Source organism: Meles meles, chromosome 11 (assembly GCF_922984935.1).
Source record: "Meles meles chromosome 11, mMelMel3.1 paternal haplotype, whole genome shotgun sequence".
NCBI classification, from domain to species: Eukaryota; Metazoa; Chordata; class Mammalia; order Carnivora; family Mustelidae; genus Meles; species Meles meles.
Window position 1 is genome coordinate 45,208,717 of NC_060076.1, and position 14,272 is coordinate 45,222,988.

Below are 14,272 nucleotides of genomic sequence, written 5' to 3' on the forward strand. Positions count from 1 at the left end.
AGGTAGAGAATCAGGTAGGTGGGTCTCCTGGGATAATTATTTAAGACTCAGAGAAGCTGAGAAAGGGATATGAATAGGGATATACAGGGAATGTTCTAGGAACAGAGTCTGTCATATGACTGAAGGCATATAGAATTATTGTAAGTTTGAATAAACTAGACTAGGGTCAAATAGTGGAAGGTCCTAAATTCCAAACAAAATTTAATCTTTCAGTGAAGAAAATTAAAGTTCATTGAGCAGATATTTGATTTACAATTATAGGGTATCTCGTGTCATAATCTGATACAGTTTTAAGAAATATTCCACCAGCAGCAGATAATCAGAGGACAGGTGAAGCTGGAGGTGGGAATGTGGGAAAGAAATTAGAGCCATGGTTCAGTTAAGAGGTAATAAGGCTTTAACACAATAAAAACTGATGGAAAAGAATATGTTTCTTAATTTGTTTTCTCTGAAAGCAGAGCCTGTGACAAGGCAGTAAATTCAGATGACACAGTCATGGGAGAAACATCGACAGTCAAAAGAGAAAAAGACCAAAGAATGCACTTAAAGAAATGCATATATTCAAAGAATTGACAAGGCCAACCAAGGAGATTGAAAGAATAGGCTAGAAATGTAAGGGGAAATCTAGGAAATTGTAATTCCTGAAGACCCAGGGAAGACTGATTTGATTTAAGAAAGAAGGTAAGCAAGATGTGATAGGGTCCAAATAAAACATCATCCAATTCTTTGTTCATCCCCGTAGCTCTCATCTTTGTAGCCTAACTTTGCAATTCCATCAGCAAACACATGGAATTTATTTCTCAACCTTGTTGTTACTTATTTTAGCTAATGGAATGCAACAGAAATGACAATATAGTTTTCTGTGTATAGGACTCAAGAGACCAGGCATGCTTCCATACTTTCTTGGAATCCTAATGTTACCATATGAACTCTTCTAACCACAGCTAACAGCCAGCCAACTATCCTCCAAAGCCAGTTCCAAAACAACCAGTCAGCTGATAACCTAGATTTAAGCAAGGTCTTTACAGCTCAACTCAACCAGGCCCAAATCAGCAGAACCACTGACAAGTAAACTTGTGACCAACACTTACTGGTTATATTAGAGTCCTAGGTTTGGGTTAGCTTATTGTGTATAAATAGATATAGATGATACAGAGAGAAACATTGCAGGAGCAAGTTTAGAGAAGAATGGTAAGCGGCAAGCTATTAGATTATAAATTGTTGAAGAGTTATCAGGAATTGGGCAGTAGATATTTTTAAATAAATATCTTCCTTAAAAGAACAGAGGTGGGAAAGTTGCTGAAGGCATTATTTTTTTTTTTAAGATTTTATTTATTTATTTGACAGAGAGAAATCACAAGTAGACAGAGAGGCAGGCAGAGAGAGAGAGAGAGGGAAGCAGGCTCCCTGCTGAGCAGAGAGCCTGATGCGGGACTCGATCCCAGGACCCTGAGATCATGACCTGAGCCGAAGGCAGCAGCTTAACCCACTGAGCCACCCAGGCGCCCCAAGGCATTATTATTTTGATCATGTGTATAGAATGGATTTGATCATGTTTTAGGGAGATAAGAAAAATCTAATGGAGAGTGAGATGAAAAGGCCAATGAAAGAAGATGTAACTGAGGTAATGCATTTTCAAGAATGGATGAGCTCAAATGCATGCATGAGTAGAACAATGTGATAAAGGAAAAGATTAATTTTTTAAAGAGAGAAGGAGAAACATATAGGTGATGATTAAGAGAAAGAATTAGGTTGGAGAGGGATAGATTGAGTGAGGTCAGGTCTTTTCCATGAAGCAGTAAAATCATCTGTTGAATCAAGTTAGCTGATTTTCTCTTCTAAAAGTAAAGTTTCAAACATTGATGAAAGATATTTAAAATATAATCCATCGAGGAATGAAGCAAAGAATGGTTGAGGGGTTCTGAGAGCTCTGAGAGTGGTTCTGTGAATCTGGATATCAAGGAACCACTAGAAATTATGTTGGACAGGAGGAGGAAATGCATGCAAGAAATAACTGAAAGATGCACAAGAGAACTTTTGTATTTCTAAAGTTGGATTTCACTAAACAGTCTTTTTATTTACTTATTTATTTGACAGAGAGAGAGAGTGAGACTCAGCGAGGGAGAGAACACAAGCGGGGGAGTGAGAGAAGGAGAAGCAGACTCTCCATGGAGCAGGGAGCCCAATATGGGGCTCGATCCCAGGACCCTGGGATCATGACCTGAGCTGAAGACAGGCACTTAATGACTGAACCACCCAGCACCCCTCACTAAGCAATCTTATTGTTAAGAGTTCAGATTATTTCTTTCTATTTGTTTTATATCTTGAATTAATCCTGTTGTAATCAGCAGAATTAATATGGATCATGCAGTTGCAGAGTTAAAAATTTTATAATTTTGGAGTCTTGGCAACGTGTGTAGTGTGGAAGAAAGGGACAGTGTAGGGACTTTGCAACCAGGATTGGTGTTGGGAAAAGAAATGTAAAATATTATTAAGAAATTAAAGAAAACGGTGCCCTCTGTTTGCTTACCAGTCTTGACAACAGGATCAACAGAAGTTGATCCTTTGTGTAGAGACAGCAAACTATTGGTATCTCCAAGATGCTGGTGAGAGAGGGATGTTGATAAAGGCAAAAAGAAGGGGGTGAATGTACATTTATACAAGAAAGGGAGACTGGATTTTTATGGCAACCTCTCAGGATTTCTTTTCTTTGACCTGTAGTCAGAAAAATCAATTGGACTCGATATCTTTATTAACAGCATAGTAACATCAACTCCTAGAATTGTTGAGAAAATCAAATGAGATGAGTATACATGAAAGTGCATTGAAAATCTAAAACTCCATACAAATGAAAAGGATTTGCTGAAGGCAAAGGCAACGATATTCAAGACAACTTTTATTAAAATTGATTTTTAAATGATACAAGGAATAAGCCTTATATATTGCTTTAAAATAACTGGTTCTGCCTCAAATTGATCAAAACAATTAATCTACAACATTTGTCATAGATTAGAATAATACCCTGAGTGTTACATGTTATAAAATTTGTGGATATGCTCTTTCATTCTGTGTATTCAACAGTCACCTAAGAAACCTGAATTCAATTACTTCTAACTCCACCAGGCTTCTATATCTTACTGCTTCTATTATGCAATGTTTATATGAACTATTTTTCTTATCATTTTTGTGCCACTTGAAAGCAAGTCCTTCATGATGAGAATTATTTGCTCTGTTGGGTGACATGATATTGATAGAGCATAAAGCCAGCTGACACATAATTTTTGAACATTGATATGTTCCCTTTGCTATATTAGGTAGCGAGGGAAAGAACATAATTCACCCTAAAGGTTTTCACTCCAGTATTATGGAGCTCAAGTCTCCATGAACATACATAAGACGTAAGAAATTTAAAGAACTGATTCATTATTTTATTAACAAAACTAACACTCACCTGTGAAATATATGGAGAGTGCTTGCTCTGTGACAGGTCCTGTGCTAAGTGCTAGTTGACATCCAGATAGAATCTGGTCACTTTCTTGGAAAGCTTACAAAGAAATAAAGGAAGATAAATATCTTTTGAAAAAGTCAACTTTTTTTTTTTAGATTTCTTTTCAAGTTCTGGTTCAGATTAACTGGGAGGACAAGATGAAAAAAGGTTACACTGAGGGAGAGAATGTAATAGTGACATGAGCAGGTGGTCACGATTCACTGTAACTGAGTCTTTCTGGTTGATGTGCACAAAGCTCTCTTCCTCCATTTAATTCTCCTAATCTGTATACCTTCTCACCAACTCACTTAATTTTAGATATAATTTAAAAGCAAATATTCCACCAATGTAGAAAAAATCATGTATTTGGTAAAAGTTGCTGGGAAAGCTGATGGTTACATGTGAAAGAATAAAATTGGATGATTTTATCTTATGCCGTATACAAAAATCAACTCAGAAGGGCTTAAAGACTTAAACATATGATCTGAAAACCTTAAAATTCCTAGAAGAAAATGTAGGGGAAAATCTTCTCAACATTGGCCTTGGCATTGATTTCTTGGGTATGACACCAATAGCACAGGCAACAAAAGCAAAAACAGATAAGTTAAATTATGTTAAACTAAGAAAGCTTTTGCATATCAAAATAAAACATCAACAGAATGAAAGGGCAACCCTATGGGATGGGAGAAAATATATGTAAGCCATATACCTGATAAAGGGCTAATCTAAAATATATAAGGACTTCCTAAACTCAACATAAAACAGTAAGTAAATGAAACAATCTGGTTAAAAATGGGCAAAGAACTTGAACAGACATTTCTCCAAAGAAGACATATAAATGACCAATAGATATATAAAAAGGTGGGCGCCTGGGTGGCTCAGTGGGTTAAAGCCTCTGCCTTTGGCTCAGGTCATGATCCCAGGGGCCTGGGATCGAGCCCTGCATCAGGCTCTCTGCTCAGTGGTGAGCCTCTCCCCCCACCCCGCCGCTGCCTCTCTCTCTGCCTGCCTCTCTGCCTACCTGTGATTTCTGTCTATCAAATAAATAAAATTTAAAAATCTAAAAAAAAAAAGGTATGTAAAAAGGTACTCAATATTACTATTCATCAGTGAAATTCAAATGAAAACTATAATGAGATGCCCCATCACACCTGCTAGGATGGCTATCATGATAGGTAGATAGATAGATAGATAGATGGATGTACATTATAACAAGTGTTGGTGGGAAAGAATAGGGGACCTTTGTGCACTAATGATGGAAATGTTGTAAACTGGTACAGACACTATGGAAAACAGTAAGGAGTTTCCTCAAAAACATTAAAACTAGAACTACCATATGATTCAGTAATCTTACTTTGGGTATGTATATCCAAAGGAATTGAAATCATGATGTCAAAGATATATCTGAACTCCTGGGTTCATTGCATCATTATACCCGATAGTTAAGACATGGAAGCAACCTAAATATTCTCAATACCTTAATGGATAAAGAAAATGCAATATATATCATATTCATGTTGGAATATTATTCAGTCTTTGAAAAGAAGGACATCCTGCCATTTGTGACAATGTGGGTGAACCCGGAAAACATTATACTAAGTGAAATAAGCCAGATGCAGAAGGACAGATAGTACATGATACTAATTAGATGCTGAATCTAAAAAGTGTCAAACTCATAGTAACAGAGAGGAGAATGCTGGTTGCCAGGGGCTGAGGGGGAGGAAAAATAGGGAGATTTGAGTCAAAGTGTACAAAGTGTCAGTTACATAAGATGAGTAAGTCCTGGAGATCTTCTTCTTCTTCTTTTTTTTTTTGTTTGTTTGTTTTGTTTTGTTTTTAAGACTTTATTTATTTATTTGACAGAGATCACAAGTAGGCAGAGAGGCACACAGAGAGAGGTGGAAGTAGGCAGCAGGCTCCCTGCCTAGCAGAGAGCCCTATGCGGGGCTCCATCCCAGGATCGTGACCTGAGCCGAAGGCAGAGACTTAACCTACTGAGCCACCCAGGCGCCCTAGTCCTGGAGATCTTCTATACAGCATAGTCCCTATTGTTAACAGTGCTGTGTTGCCTACTTAAACATTTGCTAAGAAGGTCGATCTTATGCTAAGTGTTTCTATCACAAAACTGTAAAGAGGTCCATACAAAACAACGACAACAACAATAACAAAAAAACACAAACTTTTGGAAGTGAAGAATATAGGCATGATAAAGCTTGTGGTGATAGTTTCACGGGTGTATACTTATCTCCAAACTTATCAAGTCACATACACTATATAGTGCAGCTTTCTCTATGTCCATCATACCTCAGTAAAGTAGTTTCAAAAGAGTCCTTGCTCTTAGAAGATTTTGGTGAAGTAATTGAATATATATTTTTGAAGGGTGATATTACATAAAGTTAGCTCAGGTATTTGGCTTGATTATGAGTTCTCTAAGGCAAGTACCTTGTTCATCTTATATCCCCAATAAATACCTAGAATATTATAAGTAAAAAAATAATTATTTTTGACTTTTGAAAAAAAAAGGTGAATATTTCTGAACTGAATAGAAACAGGTTACTTCTCTTTTCTTCCAAAAAGGTATTTTTTGGAAGAAAAGAGATAAGTTTTCCCAAAGATGCATCTAATTGTTTGGCAATAATCTGTGGTCCTTCAAAAATAGGACTAATTATCATCATGTAGGCAGGGAAACTTAGGTGGCAATTTGTAATTTTTAGCAGCTTTTTACTTGCAGCATTTTAAAGTTGCCACAGCAGGAGGTAAAGTACAAAATCATGTTTATTTGAATAGAAATATTTAAAATGCTATATTATGGAATCACTGAAATAGAGTTCAGGGGAAATAAATGTATCTGTCCTCTATTTATGTTATTTAAACTTCATATGCATTCCACATAATGGTGATTGGGATTTTGGTTTCTGTAGTAGCCTCTTAAATGTATATGCACCTTAAATTGATATTCACTGACAGATACAGTCTAATACACTGGCCAGGATGGTAGCGCGTAGTCGGAGGGGCCTGTTGAGTATTCTGAATTGAATATTCAATTCTACTCAGTTGAGTAGTCTGAATTGAGATGTGCTGTCGGTATAAAACAGACACTGGCTTTAAAATACTTAGAAAAAATAAAATAGCATATTAATAATTTTTATAATGCATGTTGAAATCATAGCACCTTTTGAAAATTGGGTTAAGTAAAATACATTAATAAAATTATTTTATCTATTTCTTCCTTTTTTTTTTACTTAATGTGGCTAAAAAAAAAGTTTAAAAGCACACATGTGGCTTACTGTATACTTCTACTGAAGTACTGTCTAATAAGCAGACTATAGTGGAATTACTTTTGGCCCTTTTAGAACACGATTTTCTGTTACAGGAGCCTTAGTAGTGACTTTATAAACCCTAGCGTGGGTTTATATTCAACTTCTCATCTACTAAAAGCATGAGCTCCATTTTAAGAGAGCTTCTGGTTAACAGCTCAACACTGTCCTGCAGTGTATTCTGTATATCAAAAATGTATATGTTCCATTTACTTGCAAAAAGATTTGCCAAAGCTTACCACAAAAATATATTTAAGCTCCATAGTTACAAATAAAGTCAAATAGAAACAAAACAAGATAGAGGAAGAATAGATATCGTTTTGAGATAAAAGGTTTAAAGTAATTAATCCTTTAGCTCAAACTTTCTTATAAGAAGTAAGAGAAGACATACCAACATCTTCTTGGCCTTATGGTTAGAGTAAAATCAAAATTTGGAATCATTGGTTAATAGACACTGAACTTCTTATAAATCTTTCTGTAGGGTGGCAGGGCATGGGACAGGGAAAAGCAGGCAAATCCTGGGAGGTGAGAAAAATCACAACACCTTAACAGGGGACTACTCCTGCTACATCTAGTTATCTCACTGATGACCTTATGTATATGGATTAAGTTGCACATTTGCATCCTTGTTCTGAAATAATGGTGACATGACTTGCAGCAGGAGCCCTCTTCATCAAATTCCATAGGGTATTTGAAAAATCAGTGAAGATTTTCAGCAATACTGTGAGTGACCAGTAAATACAAGGATTGATCTAATCAAAACATAAACCAAAGCAAACCAAAAACATAACCACGAGCTTCCAGTGGCAGGTTCTGGGGAAAGTACAGTAGGTGCCACGTCCAGCCATGAAGGTGGCAAGAGGACGCTTCCGAAGCAGCCCATGAAGCAGGCCAAACAGATGGACAAGATAAGACATTTAAGCAGAAGCAGAAAGAGGAGCAGAAGAAACTCCAGGAGCTGAAAGTGAATGCAATGTGGGGGGAAGGGTATCCTCGCCACAGGTGGAATTAAGAAATCTGGCAAAAAGTAAGCTGTTCCTTGTGCTTGAGGCAATGATGATCCTTCATTTCATTCCTGTTTAAACATCTGGGTTCCCTGTCACAATATCCGTTGCCACCTAGAGTTAGAATGAAATGTTGTCTTAGCTCTTGTTGTACATATAAGAATAAACTTTTGTAAAATAATCATCCATTAAAAAAACATAACTTTAAGTCAACTAAAGGTTACGCAGTACAAATGGAGAAGGGTATCTTAGCAGTTTAAAAACAAAACAAAACAAAACCCTGAAAGTCTGTTGAAATGGGTCACGTATGAGAAGTTTTATAAGTTACATATTGGTTTTAGTCAAGTCTGAAGGAGATGTCAAATTGAAGTGAGCCGAGGGAAGTAAGAAGAACCTGGTAGAAATGATGTAGGAGAGCTAGATGAATGCCAGAACGTCTTATAAATTCTGAAAAGTTAAGATTTGACTCAAAATGTAATGTGAAGCCATTGATTTTGAGTCCTGGGAATACAGAAAATCATTTTATATTCTAAAACATCAGTCTGACTATTCTGGGAGCCAAGAGAGAAATTAGGATAATGCCTTTTTGGACATAGATATGCAGATGTGTTATAAACACATGCATGTCGGAGTATGAAGCTCAGGTAGTAGATCCAGAGTAGATAAGTAACTTTGCACATCAATGTATAGAGAGTGGAAGAAATCTTCTGGGAATAAATATATTAAAAAAACAAGGAACCCCAAACTCTGGAATATTCAGGTTTCCCCAAGAGATGCTGAAACCAGAAGAAAACTGAGAAGCAGCCGCTTGTGGGACAGGACAAAAACCTGGAGCAAGATGCCTTGGACCATCAATGTCAAGAACCTGTGTCAGGAATAGAGGGATTCTCAAGGCTGGCAGATGTCACAGGATGAATAAGAAGAGAGCACAGAGGCAGCCATGACGTGAGTCGCCCTTGAGGCCCGGCTTGACACTGACAGGAGTGGTCTCTGTAGTGCCGATTAAGAAGCTGATGGGGAGGTGGAAGTGTGGGTCCTGGAGGCACAATTAGTAACAACTTTTTTAAGACTTTTGTACTTAAGGAGCAGCAACAACAACAAGAGGAAATGATAATTGAGTGGATACAGGATTAAGATAAAGTTTTGGGGTTTTTTTGTGGGTTTTGTGTGTGTGGTGTTTCGTTTTTGTTTTTTCACGATGGGGATGATACAACAGAGAAGCAGATTGATAGCCTTCGAGCAGATGAACAAAGAGTCTATATCCTCCACGGGAGTAGACAGGAATAAGAGGATGGGAGCCTCAACTGATATGAAAAGAATGGCCTTAAAAGGAAGTAGGGACACTTCATTCCTTGTCAGAAGAAAAAAAGCAGGTGGTATCTGAAGAGAGACAGGTGGACGGCAGGTTTATTGAAGGAACTCTGAAGGCGTCCCTTTCTTTATCTTAAATTTTCTCAACGAAGTGTAAAGCAAGGTCATCAGCCAAGATGAAAGGAGGAGATTTTTCTTTCTTTCTTTTTTTTTTTTTTTTGGAGATTTTTCTTATAAAAAAGGAATAAAGGAGTTGACTCAAAGAAAGTGGAGCTGTCTAAACCAGTTTCCAAGGTTGGATTCTACATTTTCCTTCCAAGTAAACGTGAGGCTGTCTCTGCAATTCTAAATGATGGAAGTTTATCTCCAGCTCAGATGTCTGATAATTGTATGTCACTTCTTACACCGTGGGGTTTATGAGTGGGTTGTGTAGGCCAGATGATACACCAAACTATCACTTTAGTCACATTTTCTTTATTTTTTGGGTCCCCGGGATTTAGAGCAGTTGTGGAAGATAGCTAAGAGATTATCCATACAACAGCAGGCTGAGGTTTAAAACAAAAGAGGTTAACATTTATATTTCCCTGAAATAATGTTTACATAGAAATAGAACACAGACTGTATTCCTGTTCACCCGCATAAAAGATGTAAAAACATATCACAACTGGAGTAGGCCAGATAAATGCATCTAGTTTATTTCCTCAGAACTACAGAAAATCCGATATCAGAGGACGAACATGAAGATAGGCACTTGAATTGTGATTATCATATGTTATGGCAACTTATTTTTAAGGTAATCTCATTTTATGTGACAGTTTCAGGCTGAATTATAACTTATGGGCTAGAGTGGTCATTCTTTAGCTGTTGGAATTTAAGCAAGCACTAGAGTTTTTATCTTGAGGACATTGATGAATCTTTAAAGATCAGTGGTTATGGGGAGAGTTTAGAAATACTACTTTAAAGGGGCGCCTGGGTGGCTCAGTTGGTTAAGCATCTGACTTGGGCTCAGGTCATGGTCTCAGGGTCCTGGCATCGTGTCCCACCCCTTGAGACCCCTGTCAAGCCCCACGCTCAGCAGGGAGTCTGCTTGTTCTGAACCTCTCCCTGCTCATGCTTGCTCACTCGCTCCCTCTCAAATAAATAAATAAAATCTTAAAAAAAATACTAGTACAAAGACAAAAAAACTTAATTTTATCTTTGGCAGTAGTTCATACTTTTCTATTTGTTTAATTGGTGTTATGAATTTATGAATTTGTCCTTTATCAGCTGATAATTAGGTAAAATTTTTAGATGTTCAGTTTCAATCTGTTTTGGAACAATCCCTTTGTAACTTTACTCTCTTTTAGTGTTGAGTGCTTTCTGAAAAGGTTTTTCTATGATGTCTCTTAAGTCCAGGGGTGTCCTGGGTGGCTTAGCCAGTTAAACGACTGCTTTCAGCTCAGGTCATGATTCCAGGGTTCTCGGATCTAGCCCCAGGTTGGGCTTCCTGCTCAGCAGGGAATCTGTGGGCAATGGCAACAGTGGCAGTAACATTTTGGAAAGCAGCATATGAGGAATTTCTTCATGGAAGGGGTGGTTCTCAGATATTTAATATTTATTTCCCCATCCCTCTCTTGTTGGACTTTTCATTTTGAATTATTAAAATGCATATTTGTTGTGGGTAGATGTAATTTGGCTCTTACTTCCTCGAATTTGATGCATGGAAGTAGGTTAATATATATATGAAAGATATGAGCCATAATAGTAAAACTGAACCTATGAAGTTATTACTCAGTTTAAGAACTGAAATATAACAAACACTGCTTTGGGATGTCTGGGTGGCTGAATTGTTTAAGCATCTGCCTTCGGCTCAGGTCATGATCCCAGAGTCCTGGGGTCGAGTCCCACATTGGGCTCTTTGCTCAGGGGGGAGTCTGCTTCTCTCTCTGCCTGTTCTGCCTGCAGCTCTCCATACTTCTGCTCTCTCTGACAAATAAATAAATAATCTTTAACAAACCCTGCTTCATCACGAGATCCTCATTTACTGTCCCATTGTCTTGACGCATGGTCAAGGGTAATTGTTATTTTGAGATATGGATTTATCATTTTCCCTTAAAGTATCCCCTGTTTAGGGGCGCCTGGGTGGCTCAGTGGGTTAAAGCCTCTGCCTTCGGCTCAGGTCATGGTCTCAGGGTCCTGGGATCGAGCCCCGCATCAGGCTCTCTGCTCGGCGGGGAGCCTGCTTCCTCCTCTCTCTCTGCCTGCCTTTCCGCCTACTTGTGATCTCTGTCTGTCAAATAAATAAATAAAAAAAAAAATTTAAAAAAAGTATCCCCTGTTTATATTTGCCAAGACTTCAGAACATGTTAGATACTCCCTCAATTTCATCAGTTTAACTTATTATAATGGATTTAGATTCTCTTAAGGTAATTTGACCTTTCCCCAGAAATAATGACATTTTGTGGGTATTAAAGAGACCTAGAATAAATGAAGACAAAGTTTTCTTATTTATTTGGGAAATTCTAGCAAGTACTATATTTGACCTATTTAACCTTGAGGGATTCCAGAGAAAAAACAAATTCGACTCCCTAGCCAGTCTCTAATTTGAACCAGGTTTGTGTAAATCTAGAAAACAAACAAGCAAACAACACTTTTACATAATTTATAGTAGGGTAGGAGGTTTATATGTCCATTTTTCTGGTGTCTTTTTTGTTGTTGTTATTGTTCTGGTGTCTGAAGCAAACAGGACACCCAAGATGCATTCTGGTCTTCCTAATCAAATCTCGTTCCATTTCAACTATGACATTTGTCCCCTCTTACCTTTCTCCCATGTGTAATACATCACTTTCAATTGTGCTTCGTTAGTTGTAAAAAAGGATACCAGAAAGTAGACCCTGTGTGAAATCTGTCCATTACTATTGGAGAGGAGTAGACTACATGTACTTAATGAATTTTTTTTTCTTTCTCCAGTGCATTATTTTCTTTCATTAAGAAGATTTGGGGGGCACCTGGGTGGTTCAGTTGTTTAAGCCTCTGTCTTTGGCTCAGGTCATGATCCCAGGGTCCTGGGATCGAGTCCTGCATCGGGCTCTCTGCTCAGTGGAGAGTCTGGTTCCCCCCTCTCCTTGCCGCTCCCCCTGCTTGTGCTCTCTCTCTCTCCTGCTCTCACTCTCTCTCAAATAAATAAAATCTTTAAAAAAAAAAAGATTTGGGAGATAGGGGCACTTGAGTGGCTCAGTCAGTTAAGAGACTGACTCTTGATTTCAGCTCAGGTGATGATCTCAGGGCAGTGAGAATGAGCCCCTCATTGGACTCCATGCTCAGCAGAGAGTCTGCTAAAGATTCTCTCTCCCTCTCCCTCTGCCACTCCCTCCATCCCCATACTTTCTCTCAAATAAATAAATCTTAAAAAAAAAAAAAGATTTGGGCTTAGCAAAATAGAGCCGTCTATACATTATCACAAACTAATAAGTATGAATTTTCTTTTATCAACTTATTATTTTCATGGTAGTATTGGCTATGATAGATAACTATCCTTTTGAGAAGTAGGAATTTGCCTTACAATTAACAGTCAGGAAATATTTTATTATTATACAGATATAGATAATAAGACAGATGTTGAGGTTAGTTGGTATTACTAATCATCATCAGTTTCTAGTTGACCTCTGCTAAAAATGGAGATTCTGAATTCCATTTCTACTTTTATAGTTCTGAGATGCTTTCTGAAATAGTGTTCTGGTTTATTTCTCATAAAATTAGTTTTGACCTTGAGTACTTTGATGATATTTTGGTAGATTTGGTTCAGCATTTTTATATACATGTCATTGTACATGGCACAACACTGTATTTTTCTTTTATTTGCATGTGAATTTTGCTGTCTCTATCCCCCCCACCAAAAAAAGAGGCAAAATTGAGGATAAAGTCTTTATAGCCTTCCAAACTCCTTCAAAAACCAAATTTATGCATGTGGCTTGTATCAGGGTTTTTAATGTGAACTGAATATTGTATCTGTCTGATTACTTACCTATTACTGAAATTGAATCTCACTATCAGTCAAATGTGATTACTTTAGCAATGTACCAGGCACTGTATTAGGTATTAGGAATTTCCTACCAATAATTCAGCTAGGAGTTATTAGTACTATATTTGTAAGAATATCTGTATTCATTTTTCATTACTGCTATAACAAATTTCCAAAGACTCCATGGCTTAAAATAACACATATTTGTTATCTTAATAGAGTTCTGGATGTTAGAAGTACAAAACGTCTTAGCAGCTAACGTCAAGCTGGGAGAAGGGGTATGTTTCTTCTGGAGGCTCTGGTAGAGAAGCTGTTTTCTTGACTTTTTCAGTGTTTAGAAGCAGTGCCATTCCTTGATTCAAGGTGCCCTTCCACCTTTAAAGACAGCAAGGACCTGCTGGCCAGTGCAGCCTTTCTTAGGCTGTGTCACTCTGACATTTGCTCTCCCGTTTTTCTTTTTCACTTATAAAAACGTTTCTGATTACATTGGGCCGGAAAAATCTCCTTATCTGTTCGTCAGAGTCTCCTTATTTTTAGGTCATTTTACTAGCCGCCTTAATTCCCTCTCACCATACAATATATTTACAGGTTGCAGAGAGTAAAACATGCACATCCTTGGGATGCCATTATTTTGCCTACTATAAGTACTCCATAAGTCCAAGTACCATGCCTAGTTTTTAGACCACCCTGGTAAAGAACTGAAAGTATCACTTATAAAATTTGGGTATAAAACATCTTTTTCATTATGTCTTACATACAAGTGGTGCAAAACTTTATTTTTGGCTGATTTATTTGGATAATTATCCTTAGTCCTCCAGTTGATTTTGCATAAGTTAAAATAACATAGTTTTAAGCTCTTAACCAAACATATGAGTTCCAGTTTTAGAATTGTATTAATTTTAGAAACAAAGGACAGTAAGGGATACTTATGAATATTAATTAAGTAGATTCTAAAATAAATTATAAGTGAATAAAATTTCAGAACCTAATGACTCAGCTTCTGTGTAAAACATATTAAAAATGACAGCGTAGTTCACCGTTACTATGTTTTCTTTAAATTCTTCTGACCTTATTTATTTAGCATTTCAGGGTCAAGAAAAAGTATTAGGTATTTGATTTGAGCATATGAATTTTTAACTGAAGGGTATCTGAC

General features: G+C 37.2%; 1 pseudogene; it reads left to right on the forward strand.

Annotated features, from left to right (window-relative positions):
- Window positions 1-370: 370 nt before the first annotated feature.
- LOC123952576 lies at window positions 371-7,835 on the forward strand (annotated as a pseudogene).
- The last annotated feature ends 6,437 nt before the right edge of the window (window positions 7,836-14,272 follow it).